The 13,081-nt window shown below is 34.2% G+C and overlaps 1 protein-coding gene and 1 long non-coding RNA gene across 4 annotated transcripts in view; one reads left to right on the top strand and one right to left on the bottom strand.

The window, feature by feature from the left end:
* The window catches only part of LOC144422696 (uncharacterized), a 486,406-nt gene that overhangs the window by 402,836 nt on the left and 70,489 nt on the right, over window positions 1-13,081 (bottom strand). The window lies entirely within an intron of this gene.
* The window catches only part of LOC144422712 (uncharacterized), a 38,469-nt gene continuing 34,705 nt past the window's right edge, over window positions 9,318-13,081 (top strand). The window contains exons 1-3 of one of the 3 annotated variants that reach the window (XR_013475334.1): window positions 9,318-9,937; window positions 10,819-10,977; window positions 12,925-13,056. This is a non-coding gene — a long non-coding RNA (uncharacterized LOC144422712). Of the gene's footprint in view, window positions 9,938-10,470; window positions 10,583-10,818; window positions 10,978-12,924; window positions 13,057-13,081 lie in introns of those variants that run through there. The other 2 variants (XR_013475332.1, XR_013475333.1) reach the window with 2 other exon arrangements.

Below are 13,081 nucleotides of genomic sequence, written 5' to 3'. Positions count from 1 at the left end.
TGCGATGAGCCCTAAACCCACATTCTTGGGAATTCTCCAACGCTTTTCCCGAAAATGCTGGCGAGATGGTCTGAGCGGATAACGTCAAGGGCTTTGAAAACTTCCCAATCAAACCATGTGCATAAACTTGCAGTGCATTGTGTGCAGGAACTTTTTTCTCGAATCTCCCAAGTCAGCAAAGCCAACCATCATATCTTTTTTTAAATTGTAGACAATATTTTCTTTGACTAAAAAGATAGGTTTATCGATCGACTAAGTTATGCCAGGTATTGAACCAAATTACACACAACTTACCAGATTTGTCTCAATTTCGCACATTGAAGTTTGTTTAATAATAATAATTGTACAATTATAAATTTGGGCACTCCTCAACTAATTTTGTTCGCCTACTTTATATCAATTTGTGTAAAGCAACTGAAACTTATGGACAGGTGTATGTATATTCACTTGGCTATCAGTCCCCGAGCTCGTAATAGAAGTAAAACAAGGAAAATCTCCAAAACACTGTTTGCATCTTTTCCCAGAATAAATAAATATTTCACAATTTAGTGATCTAAAATAATGATAAAGAGACATTTCTTATTATTGCTCGAAGGAAGTGCCCATATAGCAGTGTTGTTAAGTCATTTGCAAGATGATACTGTTAGTGGAGGCATAAATAGACAGTACTACACTCAGGCGAATGAGCTGAAGTTGATTTATGTACTTTTTGAGTGAAAAAATTGTAAAATTTTCAAGGTAATAACATGATGATACCAACACCAGTGGTGAACATTGTGCATTCTTGGAATATGTAATACTTTAAAGCAAGCAATCTAAGCTGTGGAGGCCCTTGTTTAAATTTTTTGAATTAGATCTCGAAAAGGACACTTCAAAATGATGACTTGTTATAGAACTGGAATTGCTGCTGCCAGTTATCCCTTACAAATGATATGCAGGATATTTGATAAAGTTGTTTCTTTTACATCAATATCATTTAGTCCTTCCGGTGTTACACTAGTCCAGCCATGATAAATTGCACTGATCTCCGACTCTGAATCAATGTTTATAGCTACACTTGATTGCTCTGCAGCTGATCAGGGCTTGAGAAAAAAAATTGAATGTTGTCTTCTAAATCCTGGTATTTCCAGTTGGAGGGTGAATAAGTTGATGCACATTTTTTCAAGTCTTGCAAATTTTTATGACATTCAGTTACTTCCCTCTTTTTTGGAGAAAATCTATCCAAAGTTGGCGTTCATCTTGGGTATTGAACCAATTTTAAGACTTGACGTGACTGTGAGGCTTTGTTGAATATTCCTCTCTTTTATTATAAAATCAAAATCTTAAACTTATTTTTTTGAATGTCATTTTCTTCCAAGTGCCTTTCACAAATTTTTACTCGTCACGTAAATACAGGTGTTTAACCCTCTCCGGGCCCCTTTATCTTTTAGCAGTGGGAAAAATCTGATATTTAGTGAAAGCAATACTTTTAGGTTATATATGATAAATTTTTTAAAATTTTCGACACTCCGACTCCCTAGAGGGATTTACCGGATGTTGCACTAGTGCAACTTGTGCCCGGAAAGGACTAATTGTAAGATATCACATGTATGTTTTTTAATCTGCAATACTTTGTAACATGGCCAGTATATATACTACGATGGTTGAAAATATTAATGGGAGTGTCAAACTTATTTCATGGCTCAATTCAAAACTCCAATTATGAATAAAAGGCGCATTAAAATGTAAACAAATGTTAATATAGATATAGTTTTTGCACTCTAGGTAGTTTTGCAAGTCAAAATATTTAGAAAATGCATATGAGTTGTCCCTTGACACTTTCGTTTATTATTTCTGTAAAATTATTTTGAAACTTTGAATTTCCATATATATTGAAATGCAAGAATATAGAAAATCTAGCTTTCACATCGAAATAATTTTGCATTAACGTATTTTATCAGATAACGACTTTTTAGCATCATTTTGATTACGCTACGATGCAAAAAAATTGGAAACCAAGATTTTTGGTAGCAGAAAAATCTTTGGCAATTTGTGTGTTTATTTACATTTTTACGATTTCGATATTTTTTGGACTGAATGTCTTCTCTTTCCACTTCAGACTTTCGTTTGAATTTATCGACTTTGCCCCCACTCTGGAAGACGCTATAAAAAAACACGGCCAGCGATAGTTTTCCACAGCATTTTTGTTCAGGCAAATTCCGTTTTTGTGTATACATTTATTGTTTTGCTCCACAATTAGTATAGATTGGTTTATGAGTGGATTGCAATATCTTTATGGTGTTGTCAAAAATTCAGAGCAAGAGAAGAACTGTGCTCCCTCGAACGTTGAATTAGGTTTCTGTTTGTCTGGGTGAACGGCGCCGCCCTCGGACTTTTAAAACACGGACTTCATCTGAAAGTGTGACATTAGAAATATGCGCTAATTCAACGCAATTTCTGCAAATATTTCACCCGTCGGCATATTTACAATCGTTCTGCTAGATCGCTGAGAATACAAATAGAAAATCTGAATCAATCTGAGACTCTATTATTTTAACCCCGTATTTATGGCTAAAATACTTGGATTTTATTTGGTTTCAAATCTGAAACATATCACTCGTGCATATTTTATTTCACGCTTTCTAAATCTTCTGTTTACAACAAAATTATCTGAAGCCAAATTTTCCCTTAATCGGCAAATTCTCATAAAACTGCATCCTAATAAACCTGATTCTACCTTATATGACATAGGAAACTCATAAATTACGTCATCTGCTCAATAAGCCAACATAAATGACAAAACTAAACAGACGAATATTAGCTAATTTAACAACCGAAATCCACTTCTGAGGGAAGATGTTGCACCTATGCAACATTAATTTTGAACCACCCCCTCGTGAAATCCCATAAATCGTTCGAGGTTGCAATCAGTTTGTAAAGCTTCTGTATACACTATTCTTTTGCCCCGTGCAGAGATATGACGAATTCGGTGTATAAGAATTGGTATAGTTGCTTAAAATATGACCATGGTTCATCAGCCTGACACGAGCACCGGAAACCGCATCTTGCAAGAGACGCTTGCAGCGTCATCAGGCGGCGGCAATGCAAAATAGCAGTTGCATCGAATCCACTAAGTACCGCAGTAGTACGCTGAGTAGATTAAGATTATTAAGAGTTATTGAGATTTCAGATTATTGTATAGGCTATTGCTAAATAAAAAATAACTGTAATCACCGGCTTAGATAGTCGAAAATTGTATCTAAACAAAAAAAGAATAAAGACATGTGAAAATATGTCGTCATATTCGGACAAACTAAAAGATATTCGAAAAAAAGATGAAGAAGAACGGAGTACATTGGATAGATCCAAATGTATGACGTTAAAATATGATGATGATAAAAGTGTAAGAAGAGAGGATGTCTGGAATTTTTTTGAAAAAGTAAATATAGATTTTGACATGGTAGAAGGATTCTTAATGACTTCAAAAAGTACAGTGGATATTACGTTTAAATCAAGATCAACTATAATAAGTTATGGGAAATGAAAAAAAATGGTTCCGAAAATTTGCCACTACATAGATTATATCTTCCTGAAAATGTTGCGGTTTTTGTTCACAACGTTCCAATACCAATGGAAGATAAAGATGTAAAGAATCACTTTCAAGGAAACCATGGAAATACTAGTGAAATACTCCAATTAAAGGACAGACATAATTTGAAAAATGGAATTCGAAGATTTTTCATTAATAAACAAGATCTAGTAAAGAAACCAATAAAAAGTTATGTCAAAATAAAAGGACACTCTCTTTTTGTGAAATACCGGGGACAAATTCCCACTTGTAGAATATGTGGAGAAACTGGACATATGAAAGAAAGTTGTGGACACTACATACCGAAATTAGTAAGATATAAAGATCAAGGCAATTCAAGTAACCAAAAAATAACAAAGAGAACAAACGAAAACGATACTGAGGAAAAAACAAACACGACCGAAGATGGAAACGAATCTATGTATGAAAGAAATAATGGAAACAGAGAGCAACAAACGGAGAATGAAAGAATACATGATGAAACAGAACAAGTTGTAGTAATAACTCAAAGTACACCAAAAGACGATGAAACTGAAGCGACTTCAAGACTAAATAAAAGAAAAACTACTGATGTTCAACCAAAATTATTTGGTGGACTATCAGATATAAGTACAGACGATGATAGTACAGAAAACATAAACTCACAGGAAGAAGTTACAATTGAAAATCATTCGGAAGCAACCACATCAAAAAGTAATACTAGCAATGAACGGACTCTTCCTTATATACTGAGGAGTTCCACAGCAAAAAAGAACAAGAAAAAAAACAAAAAATCAACTAAAAAAACCAAAACGATGACCATGACAGAAGCGAATGAGTATTTACAAAACATGAGTGAAGAGAAACATCCTCAGATTAACTAAACTTTTCAATCAAAATGGTATTATATATCAACATAATGACAATCAATGTTAATGGTATTAGGGATAATGATAAAAGAAAGTATGTATTTGAAGAACTATCAAAACAAAAGGCTGACGTCATACTTTTGCAAGAAACTCATAGTACTCTTGATATAGAAAATAAATGGGATAAAGAATGGAGATGGGGAAAAACCTTATGGAACTCAGGAACATCAAATTCAAAGAGAGTGGCAATGTTGTTCAAGTCAAAACTATGTGAAGCAGATTATGATAATGTTAAATGGGATAACAATGGAAGAGTGTTGACTGCTGATTTGAACATCTATGGAGAAAAAATTCATATAGTTAATATATATGCTCCTTGTAGAACAAACATGAAAACACAGGGTACTTTTTATGATAACCTATATCAATTCATACATTCAAAATTTTCAATAATTTTAGGAGGAGATACCAACTGTGTACACGATATTCATAGAGACCGAATACCCACCCAGAAAAGACCAAAAAAAGAATACGTTTCTGAGTCACTCAATGAACTGCTAAAATGCTATAATATGATTGATTCATGTGAAATGTTGACAAACTCTAATAATTTGTATACATGGCGTAATAATGCAACACAAGCTAGAATCTATCGAATCTATTGTCAAATAACTGGAACACATATAATCAGTTATAATTGTAAACCTAATGTATTTTCCGATCATGACATGTATTCAATAGAAATCCAAATCAATATAACAATAGAAGAAAGAGGAAGAGGGTACTGGAAAAATAATACAAGCATATAAAAATCGGAACAATTTCAATCTGAATTGAAGATTAGATGGGGAAATTGGAAAACACTTAAAGAATTATATCAAACCAAAGCAGAATGGTGGACTGGAGTCAAAAAAAAAATTAAAGATCTTGTAATAAAATACTTTGTTAAAGCATCACAAGGAGCCAAGAAAAAATATTATGATGATATGAAAGAACTTGAAAATCTGAAGGAAAGGGTAGAAAAAGGTGAAAAAATTCTAACACTATTGAAGAAAACAAAACAAAAGATAGCGAAAAAACAGAAAAAAAATAGCAATAAAATAAAAATTCAAGGATTGGCAAATTCATATGATACTAATGAAAAGTGCAACAAAGTTTTTTTCAAGAAACTCAGTAGAAGGCAAAAAATGGCACATATTCATGAGTTGAAGGATGAAAATGGGATGAAACAAAGAAAATTAGAAGATAAAATGCATATAATTCAGACATTTTATCAAAAACTGTACAAAAAAGAAACGAATAGTTACCATATTCAAAACTGTTTTTTAAATAGTATACCAAGTGAAAAGATGATAGATGAAACGCAGGCTAGTAATATTGAAAAACAAATAACAGAAATTTGGGAAACATTCAAAACATTCAAAGAAAATAAAACACCAGGACCGGATGGACTTAGTATTGAATTTTATATGAAAAATTAGAATATAATAAAGGATGACATATATGAAGTAATGGAGGAAATGTTTGAGCAATGCACCATTACGAAAGATATAAAACTAGGGCACACAACAATTATATATGAAAAAGGAGAGAAAGATGACATTAAAAATTACAGGCCAATATCCCTTCTTAACAGCGATTACAAAATATTTACAAAACTAATATCGAATAGACTAAAACATGTTTTGACTAAAATTATAGATAAAAATCAAGCTGCAATTCCTGAAAGAAGAATTTCTGATGTTTTGACAATACTGAGGGATATATGTGTACAGGAGCAAAATAAAACTGGTGAATCTCTATATCTATCATTGGATTTTAATAAAGCATTTAATACTATTGACCAGGATTTCCTGTATAGAACACTTGAACAATTTGGAATGAAGAATAAATTAATTAGTATACTCAAATCTATATATAGCACATCAGAAACAAGAATTTTATTAAATGGATACCTGAGTGAAGCAATTCAACTTGAACGAGGCATTAGACAAGGAGACCCACTGAGCATGTACATGTTTATAATAGCTATAGAACCCATGGTAATATATATCAATTCACATAAAGAAATTCAGGGAATACAAATACCAAGAAATGAGGAAATCAAAAATGTTGGATATGCAGATGACATCACTTTGACGCTAAGGAACAAGACTTCACTATATAAAGCCCTGGAAATAATAAAGAGATTCGAAATAGCTACAGGGATGAAACTCAACTTAAAGAAAACAAAAATACTACGTATTGGGATATGGAGAAATGCTAATTTTCATCAAAATGTAAGAGTAGTAGATGAATTGAAAGTATTGAATGTTATTTTTGCCAATAAAGATACTAGTGAACATAACTGGGACATATGTGCTGGGAAAGTAAAGTCAATGACAGAAGAATTATCTAACACTGTACCTCTGACTTTGGAAGGTAAATGCTTAATAGTAAAAATGAAATTACTACCTTTGTGCTTATATCTAGCTAGAGTGTTTCCAATGCCCACAAAGATTGGAAAGAGAATCAATGAAATGATTGAAATATTTATTTTTGATGGACCATCAAGACTAAAAATCGAGACGTTATGTAAAGCAAAGAATACAGGGGGTTATGACATAATAAACATACCCATTTTCGTTAACTGTCTGTATGCAATGTGCGCAGTTCAATACTGTAATTGGAGGCAAAATAATAGTAATAATATAAGCTATACAACTGTTTTTAATTTAATTCAATATAGGTCAACAACTAAGTGTTCGTTATAATTTACCTGTAAATAATAGTGTATATCATTCTATTCAACCTAATAGGCATTATAAATGTATTCTAGAGTTCATAAGAGTGCATAATATCACTATAAATGATGTAAGGCAGGGGCATCATAGAACTTTATATGATAAAATTGTTGCTACTTTGAAAAGTGAAAGAATTGTATTTCTAAACAATGGGGATATTCGAACAGCATGTTTGAATATTCATAATAAAATTCTCGCTAATTATGTAAAAACTTTTAACTACAAATTATTGTGGAATATTTTACCGCTTAAAACAATGTCAAGTATTAAATATATTGCTGGGGATGACCTATGTGTATTTTGTGACAAAGAAGCTGAATTTATAACACATTTATTCTGGAATTGCTCGTTTGTGAAACAATTGTATGATTATGTTTTTTCTATTATCAAAAAAATAACTAACAGTGGCAACTTAATAAATTATGAAACGTGTAAATTATTAGATTTAAGACACAACAATTATGTACATTTGACCAATATAGAAAAAAATGCTATTATTTTATTGATATGTACTGCAAGATATAAAATTTGGCTGCAAAGAAATGCAGTGATTTTTGAAAATGTAATGCCAGGAGTGAATAATGTAGTCAATAATATAAGAAATTCAATAAAGTGTAGGAGAAATATAGAACGACTGAGAAATTTACCTAATTATTGTGAAGAACTTGATTTATTATGCAAATATATATAAATATGACTAGAAGTGTTTATCGTAATGAAGTTGAACTAATTCTTAAAATTTTCTTTTACATGCATTAATTAAAATAATGGTAAATGGCATCATGGAAAATATAATTGATGATGACAAAAAATGGGATTTACAACGGATATGCTACAATATGGATACAAATGATCAATATTTGTTATGGAATTTATACTGTCTCATCTGTATGTAATGATTTATATTATTATTTTATCTATAAAAAAAAAAAAAAAAAAAAGCACTCTACGACAGAAAATGTGGGTGATAGCTAGTTTACAATAGGTTGTTGCATACGTGTTACGCTACGCATTCCTGGAGAGGGTTAATATCAGAATCAGCCTGTAGGTAGACCAATCACATTTTTTTCAATTTTGTCTGCCCATATAAATTTTGCACCGGAACAAAATCGCTTGGATGGTGCCAAAAACAAGATCCACTGACACTATCGCAACACCGATTACTTATGTTGATGAGTGATGTGAATAAATAGCCTATAATACAAATTATTGAATTATGCAATTCTAAAAAAAAGTACCCTAAAAGAAAACATGATTTGACTTTGAAAAAAGGAATTGGTATTTTCTGACTTATAGTATTTGGTGAATCTGTGAATACTAAAGTGTTGGTATGTTAGTCGTAAGTTATAATAGTAGAAATATATCTCCTAGACTGGGTGGAGGGGGGGGGGGGGGGGGGGGGGTATGTAACTAAAAATATCGTAACCCAGTACCGGACTCACAAAACATAAGAAATAAAGTAGCCTAGGTTACGATATTCGGGTAGAATATTGCAGTATTGAGGTGTTTCACAGAACGCAAAGTTACCTGTTGTAAGTACGTTGTCTTGAGGGGGAAACTACTAGTTGAAGCCAAGGGTAAATCTAATCTAGGGCCTATCTTGGATTAAACTAAAGAGACGGAGCTTAAGATGGACAACCGGCATTTGATATTTTATCCACTTTAAAGTATTAAACCAACTTAATGAAATACTATAGGCTGCTGAGCTGAAAATATACAGCGAGATATTTTGTGCACATACCACCGTCTTCACCAATCCCCGAGCAAATCAAGTGATCGCAATGGAGCGTGAAGCTGCAGAAACTCGTAACGCGAATAACTTTGTTTGTTTTATTAATGTGGGCGTGGCTTTCTCGGCTAGTTTCATCCCCCTGGGTAGACCTAGCATCATCAGGTCTTGCATAGTTTTAGATTTTGCCTACTTTCCCAATTTTCCTTAGGCTATATGTGTGTGTTGACTTGCATTGCCTATATATATGTTTTAGTGTTACGGAAAATCGAAATGAACTTTACTGACCGTGCGTTGCGTCTATATTATGTTTGTTACCGAGCGGCGTGGGTTGTTAATGTAAGTGCCCCGTATTGGGTTTGATACTGATTGCGACGTCCTATCGGATTTCTGCGCCCTCGGAATATAACTACTGATTTAAATCTGCCCCAATAGCCATTTAAAACTACTAAAATTAGGCTTGTTTGCGTCACACTACCCGAGCCGAATGATCGAAAATGGCGTCCATATGACGCCATAATGGGACGAGTTAGTTGCACGGGGTTGCGTAAAAGTACGGTGCTTGCCATCTTGTTGTTATGTAATATCTATGGGTGATCACTGCAATAGATAGGTAGAAAATAGAATCCACTACAAACCATTTAACTCTATTCAGAACTCAGGTGATCACTGCCGATTCTTATGGCGACGGTATCACCATCAGGGGCGATAGAGATACCCAGAGATGTTTTTGAACGAGTTCGCCGATTTAGCTTCAGGGAAATATTTTCGGTACCGTACCGGTTTTCCAAATGATACCGGTACCGGTATTGTCCAAATTATCAACTTGGCAAGCGAATTTGTTGGAAAAATATTTTATATCTGACAAAGCAGATGAATGCGAAAAGGGATATAACACACAAGAGCCGTCAGCTTCCATTTTTGAAGCACCTGAAGCTGAAGCTGAAGCACATATCAAGGAAATTTGATTGAAATGAATAAAGCTGCTGGACACAGACTCTAGTCTTGGGTATGAAAGATGTTTTATATCAAGATTTTCTAACTCCTGTTTTCACTCTTTGTATTTGTGACATTCCAAGACAAACACTTGAAACTAAATAATTAATGCAATGAAAACAAAATAAAATTTAAATGGCTCGAAGTAAATTTGTCCAAAATGTTTTGGCTGAAACAACTAAATCAATCGGATCAATAACCTTGCAATTAATGTGAAGTTCTTTCCCTTCTCCCGTTTTAGGTTCTGTACTGTTATTGTCCAACCTTACTTTTCCTATTCTAATCTATCATAGTTGGGTCTGATTCAGGATATTGAAATTTTGAATATGAAAACCTTGCATTCATATACTTTTTTTTGGGGTGCTATCATATTATTGGCCCACAAGTGAGCTAATCTTAAGTAAGGATTAGTTAGATGAGGCAATAGCAAGACATTACACACTGCGATAATGGATTGGTTTGAACTTCTAGATCAGACCTAATCAGCCTAGTATCAAGCGAATGTTTCATGGGTGCTTGTCTATTGTCTTGCTTAGAGATCAGAAATAAAAACCTTGATCAAATCGATATTTTCTTCATTCTGAATGAAATAAATTGCAGGTACTCCTGTAGTATGTGGACCAAGATGGCGGACACCAAAATGTAATATGTGTACCAGGTTAGGATTAGGCCATAATTTGATTCCGATTTTCCTTAATTTAGTTCTATTACGAGTTCGGGGACTAGTCGAGTGACTCCTGTAGTATATGTACCTGAAATTATGGCCTGGTACACATACTACGTTCCGGTGTCCGCCATTTTGGTTTGCATACTACAGGAGTACCAAATCGCACTGTAAATAAATTTATAAAATCCCATGTGGTAAATAAATTGGCATTTTTAATTTCAAAATAGGAAGAAAATATTGCGATCCGATCTCCCCAACATGGAAACGATGATTTGCGAGTGTGACCAACCATCAGAACACATTGGAACTCATCATGACCAAGTACAGACAGCAGATGATGAAGTTTACAGAGCACCAAAAGTATCAACATTTTTCGTAATCCCAGGGTGAGGAGAGTTAATTGCTTTACTAATATTTTTTTCAAAATGTCATGAATCTGAAGCGAATGGAAATAACTGGCTAACTAACACTATATCTGACATGGACTGGTAAATGGGCGTGAGGCCATGCTTCGCCATGACTAAGCCAAAAAAGCAAAAATGGAAACCCGTATGCCTCCTGCCAAAACTAAATTTGATCGCAATCTCAACAAATTCTTCAGCTAAAACCACAAAATTTGGTTTTAGTTCGGTTGTGGCAGCATCAGGTGGCCAGATTAAATTGTTCAATGGGCCGTTTAATCAACCTTTGACCTATACAAAAATGTGTGCGTAAAAGACCCAGTTGTGACGTTCCGCTTAAATCATTTTACACTTGTTTGTTCGTTTTTCGTTTCAAACAAGACCAGTTAGTTGCACGCTGAGAATCTAGGTTTTCATTCACTTTTCGGTAAGTTTGCACGCAGGCTCAGACCTTTGGCGTGCCACGGCCACTGATTGCACGCCAGGATCTGTGATTGCATGCCCAATTTCTCGTGTAAAAATGCCATGAAATCCAGACTGGACTACCATGGGGTCTCGTGTAGTTTTGTACTTCTAGTTGACGTAGCATAACAATTTTTGCACATGTCAATCCTAACCCCCACCTGACTACGCCATCCGAAAATTATGTCATTACGACGCCACAATCATCTATAGACCTTGCTACGATTGTCCAAAATGGCATCTGCCCCAACACACTCATAAAGAACTCACTATCGTCAGTGGTCTTTTTCATATCGGAATCGTTGCGATGAAAAAACGAGAGAAATAGCTTGCTCAATATCAGGTGATCGTCTGCACGTCTTGGATGACAGTTTGTAGGGCTTTATTAGGTCACTGTGACGTAATATTCAGGGTAGGATTGACATATGCAAAAATTGTTATGTTACACCCACTAGAAGTACTTTAGGTACGAAACTACACCCCTTATCATGGAGACTTCTAACTTTCTTTACTGTTTATTAAGATTTTGCTATTTATTGATAAAAGTACAACAGTCTGAAAGTTCAATACTGTTGAGTATTTTGGTCCTTCAAATTATTGCCCAGGCCTCGTTTAATTGGGTTTTTGTGTGTGTTGGTGGACAGGAACATGATATTTCTCATGTTTTAAACTTCTTTATAGGTTTCGCTTACTCCCAGAATTCTCCATTTTTAATTTTTGTGTGTTATGGAGTTTTCAAAATAAACCAAACTATTCCCGGGGGCAGCGAAAGTTAATAAGAGGGCTTAATCACATGGCGAACCACAGTCTCTCGTCTGGTTACCAGCCCATGTTGGGTGTGGGATTAGTTAACCAGTTTATTCAGGATGCATGGACTTGATGGTGGGAAAAACCGTAACCGACCAGCCGTCACATGAACCACCCTGTTCCTTTGTGTATACAAATATGAACTCCTTGCTATCATATGGCTGTTCATGTGAAGGCTGGTTTGTTACTGATTTCTCCAATGTCTAAGTGTGCGCCTGTAACGTATATATGTAAATTAGCTTTGTTTATTCTTATTGTTGTGCACAAGTCACACTCCAGCTTTTTAAGTAATTCATAATGTCATAGGAAATCAAATCAGTATTATAGTAATGATAAAGAGTCTCGCACCAAATTCAGAAAATTCCACCTTGGTTGGGAAAAGTGGCCCCATGGTATTTTGAATTGTTTTAAACTTCTCAGGTCCCTGGATACACAATAGTTAACTAATGATTTTCAATCTTATTTTCTGGTTAGACTCTTAAGAATATTTTAAATGCTCAGATCATAAAAATATTGTCCACATCATTAATGCTGGATGCGTCATATCAGAAATATTTTAAATTAAAAAAAGGAGCGTTTATGTGGGCTACACTGCAACAATCAAACTTATCAATGCCCTCTAACATACACTTCCAAATGATTTAATTTCATCTAATATCCCAGGATCATGACAGTGCTGCTGAAAGTCTTGTCGAACAGGCTTCAACTCTCAAGAAAGAGATGGAAGCGAGTATCACATATCAAGAAAATTTGATTGAACTGAACAAAGTTGCTGGACACAGACCAAGGTCTACTTTAGTCTTAGGTACGACAAATTTTT

Source organism: Styela clava, chromosome 5 (genome assembly GCF_964204865.1).
Source record: "Styela clava chromosome 5, kaStyClav1.hap1.2, whole genome shotgun sequence".
Lineage (NCBI taxonomy): Eukaryota > Metazoa > Chordata > Ascidiacea > Stolidobranchia > Styelidae > Styela > Styela clava.
This window is presented reverse-complemented; position numbering and strand designations above follow the sequence as displayed.